At 43.1% G+C, this 5,955-nt stretch overlaps 1 pseudogene; it reads right to left on the bottom strand.

Moving 5' to 3' along the window:
* Positions 1 to 4,869: 4,869 nt before the first annotated feature.
* Positions 4,870 to 5,955, bottom strand: part of LOC101566319 — a 3,236-nt pseudogene continuing 2,150 nt past the window's right edge.

Here is a 5,955-nt window from a genome sequence, read left to right as displayed (position 1 = left end):
GATTCAGTTTTCATTTGGTTTATTAAATCTCTAAGGCCATAAAACAGTTAGATAATATAAAAAGCTTCCATATGCTATTTATATGTACATTAGGATGATCTACCAGGCGTTCCTGTAACCCCTCCATGTGTCTTTTCAGCAGTGCTAATTTAATGCTGATAGCCTCTAGGTAAAGTTTTGCATTGTTCAGCTATCACTGTTTTCTTGGCAACTGAACTCTTTCTTTCTGCCCTCTGTGGCTTTGGATATGACATTACATTTGACTTTTTACATATTAATTGACTAAAAGACTGGAACCCGCCTCGAAATCAAAACATCGAGAGTAAATCTTTCCAAAGTGAAATGGTAGGCACTCTCCCACTTTCAACAGAAACACCAGATTCATTTAGCTAAACTGATTCCAAAGAGTAGCCTCATATTGACCTCAACTAATTCCAAAATACTGTTTTTTAAATTTCTGTATATGTTGAATACTTTTTACAGTTAAAAATAGTCTGTTTTGAAGATAAAATTACAGATCTTGAAACTAGAAAGGCAAATATGCCCAGGAGCCAAAAGTAAATAATTTTGGGACATGAAGGCTGGAAGCTAACTTGCATTGAAGTTGCATAAACTTTTATACTTTTTCTGTAAATACTTTTTTTTTTTTTTTTAAATTGTGGATCACACTAGCCACATTTGGAACATGTTCTGTTATCAGCCAATATTTTAGGTAGTTAGAACTGGTCCTAAGCCTTGATTTTTGCTGTAAGTCTTTTATAACTGCCTCAATACACAGAAACCTTTTTTAAAAAAGACACCCTCAACTCTTTGTTCGCATGGTCACACACTGATGCTTACATGTTCCGGTATCTACTAGGACCACATTAGTCTCTGTATAATCCAAGTCATTTCTTTCCCATCTTTAGAAGTCTACATGGGAACAACCAGATCAATAGGTCTGAAGCTACTGTGTGTGTGAATGAACACGCCCTTTTGCTTCCTATCTGAATGCTGCACATCTGTTTGGATTGTATATTGTGTTTGTGTATTTATGCTTTGATTCATAGTAACTCCTCATGTTATGGAATTGATTTGCATTGAACACAAACTGTAAATAAAGGAATAAATGACTGAAAGAGCAATCTGCTGAATTTGAAGTTTTTCTGGTGATCGGGAATAGTTTGGGTGAGAATTGTTTTGTATCTGTTAGTTTAAGCCATTAGGGACATACCTCACTATTTTCTTATTAACTAGAAAATGATAGTTGATGACAGTTGGTCTTTTTTGTTTCTTTTACTTTTTTTTTTTTTTTTGAGGCTGGATCTCCCTATGTAATTCAGGCTGGCCTTGAGCTCATTTTGTAGCCCAGGCTGGTCTCGAACTTGCAATGATTCTCCTGCCTCAGCCTCTCAAGTGCTGGTTTTCCAGGCATGCACCACAACACCTGACTCAGGTGGTCCCATTTCTGCCTTGCTAGCTAGCAGCAGGTTTTGTCCAGAGAATGTTACCCAAAGGCAGTATCTTTGTTTATTTTATTGTATTTTATTTGTGGAACCAGGGATTGAACTCAAGCTCTTGCGCTTGCCAGGGAAGTGCTTATTCCACTGAGCCATCTGCCCAGCCCTAAAGGCAGTACCTTTAAGACAGTGCCTCATTTAATGACTATGGTATGACAGTGACCTGCTGGGGTGCTAACAATTGAGTGCCAAACTACTGGAAAAGGCTTCTGAGGAAGTATGACAAATAATCCCTAGCATGTCACATGATGCTCTGTGGAAAACCCCAGGGTGCTAGGAGTCCTGGCCCATGGGTTGAGAGGAGTGGTTTTGGGCCTTGGAGTGGACATCTGAAATACTGAACAGGCCGGGGAGATAGCTCAGTAGAATAAGCACTTGTCTGAAATACAGAACAGTTGTGAGAGGAGTCAGGCATGGTAGTGCACGTCGGTATCTCCACACTTGGGAGGCTGAGACAGAAGGATCATTGAGAGTTCAAGGCCAGCTCAAACTACATAGTAAGACCCTGTTGCTAAAAAACAAAACAAAGATCAGAGGAGAATTCCTACTGGAAAGAATGGCATGTGCCAAGCTTCCAACTCAGAATCACTTCCTCTGCTTTCCTTGAGATTCACAAATCACCTTCGTTTCTTAAGTTGTCACCATCTGCTCCTTTTACACTGAATTTATTTAACATGTGGGCTGCTCCACGGACTCCCAGGATCTTCATTGTGAACTGCAGCCATCCTAAAAGGCAGGCTAGAACTTGGGAGGAGTGGAAGCTCAGGCCTCAGGTGGAATTCCTTCTCCAAGGAACCTCGGTTGTGTTGCTAAGGGCTTTCAGTGGATGGAGTCAGGCCCATCTAGGTTATCCAGGGCAGTGTCATATAAATCACTTCTGCAAAATACTTCATGGCAATGTGAAATACTAGGTTAGTGTTTGGTTTAATAACTGAGGACTAACTACACTGACATGTGAACTCACTGTCATAGGCCACCCTTTGTTAATTTGACTCTGTCTCTCCCTCTCATATTTGTACTCGCTAAGCAAGTGATCTATCACTTACTACATTCTCAATTATTTTTAAAAATTTTATTTGAAAAGACAAGCATGGTGGCACACCCCTGTAGTCCTTTTTGTTGTTGTGGTACAGGGGATTGAACTCAGGGCCTTGTGCTTGCCAGGCAAGCACTTATTTTACTGAGCTATCTTCCCAGCCCAAACCCCTGTAATCCTAACATTTGGGGGAGGCTGAGGCAGGAGTATCGCTGTGAGTTCAAGGCTAACCTTGGCTACATCGTGAGTCTAAGTCCAGCCTAAACAGCTTAGCAAGACCCTGTCTCAAAACAAACACCCACCCCCCAAAGCCTCCCCCTCACAAAAATATTTGAGGTGAGAGTCTCACTTAGTTGCCTGAGCTGGCCTCAAAATTGGGATCCTCCTGCCTCAGTATCCTGAGTAGCTAGGGTTCCAGGTGTGTGCCTTTGCTCCTGGCTTTCCAGGTAAAGACAATAACAAGATCTTACTTCCTCCTAATATGATAGAATAATATTTCATCCAATCAAAACCACTTTCCACCAGAAGGGAATGCAGAATATTTGGGTTGTATTCTCTAGTTTTGATATCCTGCAGCTTGTTGTGGTAAGTTAACCATTATTGAATATTATCAATATATCTTAGTTTAGGCTGGGGAGATGGTGGTCTAAGCACCTCCTGGCAAACACTAGGACCTGGTTTCCATCCCTGGTATCACATGCCATCTGGCTTTGGAACCCTGGGTGTGCCATGTCTGCCCCGAAACTGGGTGTGATGGTACATACCTGTAATCACAGCACTAGGGAGGCTGAGACAGGAGGATTACCACAAGTCCGATCTGCAGAGTGAAACCCTATATCAAATATCTATCTATCCATCCATCTATATGTCTATACATCTTAGTTTAGATAAAAAGAAACAACAGGGAAAAAACCAAATTCTGAATTCTGAAACTGATCATGTGGCTGCCCCTGGTATTTATAGTTGCCTTCTTCCCTTATTAATCTTTCTTTTGCTGTCAGTAAGCATCTTGGTGGGTTGCGGTTCCGAGCCTGACAGGGTCACCCAGTCCTTTTCCTGAACTTTGTTGTAGTCTTTTGCCAACTTCAATGATAGGATATGGTGACAGCAAGAGAGAATGTGAAGCACTCAGCCTCTATTACATAGAAGCAGCTCAGCTTTTCTTGGTAAACAGGATTAACAATTCAATTCCACCAATAGGACCAACCAGACTGCTCAGTGGACCAAAGCGCCCGCTTAGGCAAGTGCAGGTGATCCCCAGCACCACGTCCTGCATCAGCCCAGCCCCCAGGGTGGGCTGAGCCTGCCGGAGTCCAGGCATAGTGGTGCACGCCTGTAATCCCAGTGCTGGGGAAGCTGAAAACAGGAGGATCACCATGAGTCCGAGCTGCCGAGTGAGACCCTGCAACAACCAAATAAATAAATAATCATCATCATCATGCAAACAATTCCACAAATACCCTACAATAACTCCCTCCTTTGTCCTATGACTCAGAGGCCTGAGGAACCTCAGGTGGCTGGGTGGGTGGTAGTCTCAACTTCTAGTTCAAGGGGATCACTACTGTCTCCTAAAGGATGCATTCTTTCCTTGGCACCAAGACCGCTAGACAAACAGAGCATAGCATCTCCAACAGAGCGCAAAGGTTTTCAGTGATCCACAAGTGGCAATAGCGACTGATTCCACTTCCGTTTTCACTGCTGATTCCTGGACCAACTATGGGAGAGATGGCACCATAGTTGGCAATGCCCTGCCCTAGTCCTTTAAGGCACTGATCCTAGCTGGTGCTACTTGAGGTTTTTTTTTTTTTTTTTTTTTTTTTTTCTGATGAGGTCTTGCTATGCAGTTCAGGCTGGACTTGAATTCACTTTGTAGCTCCGGCTGGCCTCAAACTTGAAGTGATCTTCCTGCTTCAGCCTCCTAAGTGCTGGGATTACAGGTGTGCACCCCCACACCAGGCCTAAGTTTTCTAAACATCATTCCTCTCTTCTATCATGCCAGTGACTTCAGGATTATAGGAAACATGATAAGATCAATTAAGCACTGGCCATAGGTCCATTGTCACATCATTGGCTGTGAAGTGAGCCCTGTGGTCAGAAGCAAAGCTGATCATGTGGATTACTATGATCATAAAGGAAGGAAGGAAGGAAGGCAGTTTTGTCCGAAGCATTGCATGCAAGGAAGACAGATTCCAGAAGAAGAATGAAATGCTGTCCTTTCACGCTGGAAGTGATTCAGTATAATCAGTATTTGCCTGGCAGTTGGCTGTCACCCCATGGAAAGGTACCTTTTAGGGGACTGAGTGTTGCTCTCTGCTGCAGCACTTGGTAGTGGCTCTAATAGTTGGTGAATGTATGTGAATGCAGGTCCACGTTGCTAGGCCTCCCATAAACATGACCACTTTGTTTATGGGGCTATTAGCAATAAGGAAGCTAGAGAAAGAGGTTAACTATACTCCATAAAATGGGTCATCCCACCTACTTGATTACTGAAATGCTTCCCTCCTGGGCTCCTCTTTTGGTGAGCATTCACATGGGGCACAAATATTACATTCATGGTTCATATCCTTTATCCGTACGTGTCTTCCTTGGACCTTCTTGTCACCAGTATTCTTATCATGTTTCTTCTGGGTCTATGTAGCCAAATCTCTGACCACAGCTCATAAATCAGCATAGACCCATACCTCTGGCCATTTCGCCTTTCAAAGCAAAATGAATAACCAGGCCCACATTTTATAATTCCATGGTTTGTAATTCTGCTGATGGGGATTGCTTGTTTTCACCACTGTTCTTCAGGGAAGTCACAGAAGGATTTGTGGAGTGCAACTGTCTACCACTGGGTCATGCCTGTCATTGTATAGAACCTTCTATAAACTAGGTCCAACATATTTTTCAGTTAGTCTTAGGAAATTCTGGCAGGCACTTATTCTACTGAGCTATCTCCCCGGCCTCTAGCCTTCGGAAAGTCTGTGAGGCCATAGGTACAAGTTGAGAAAGGGAAGGCAAGAGAGCTGGAGTAGGAGGCTGGAAACATTCAGTTGCTACCTCATGTAACTTGCTTGGGTCTGTAGGGATTGCTTGAACCCAACCTCATGTGTACCATTTTCATTTAACAATGGAGTATGACTTTGTATAATCAACTTTATGTTCTTGGTGATTCGACAATATCTAGGTCATGATGGGCAGTGAGGGTTACTGGTGGCCTGTGATTAAAGGCTTATTCTCTGGCAAGGTACAGTAATGAGCCAAGGACGGTTTCTAAAAAAATTACTATCTGCATAGGACAGCAAGAATCTGCTTTGATGGATTAAAGTGCCTGCTTAGGCAGATGCAAGGGCCATGGGTTCCATCCCTAGAATGCTGTGCAGGCACCGCCTCTGGGGCGCACTGAGACAGCGATTGTGACTGGGTGTGGTGGTGCAT

This window comes from Octodon degus, unplaced genomic scaffold (genome assembly GCF_000260255.1).
Source record: "Octodon degus isolate 3935 unplaced genomic scaffold, OctDeg1.0 scaffold00090, whole genome shotgun sequence".
NCBI classification, from domain to species: Eukaryota; Metazoa; Chordata; class Mammalia; order Rodentia; family Octodontidae; genus Octodon; species Octodon degus.
Note: the sequence above shows the minus strand (reverse complement) of the source record. Positions and strands in the feature narration are given on the sequence as shown.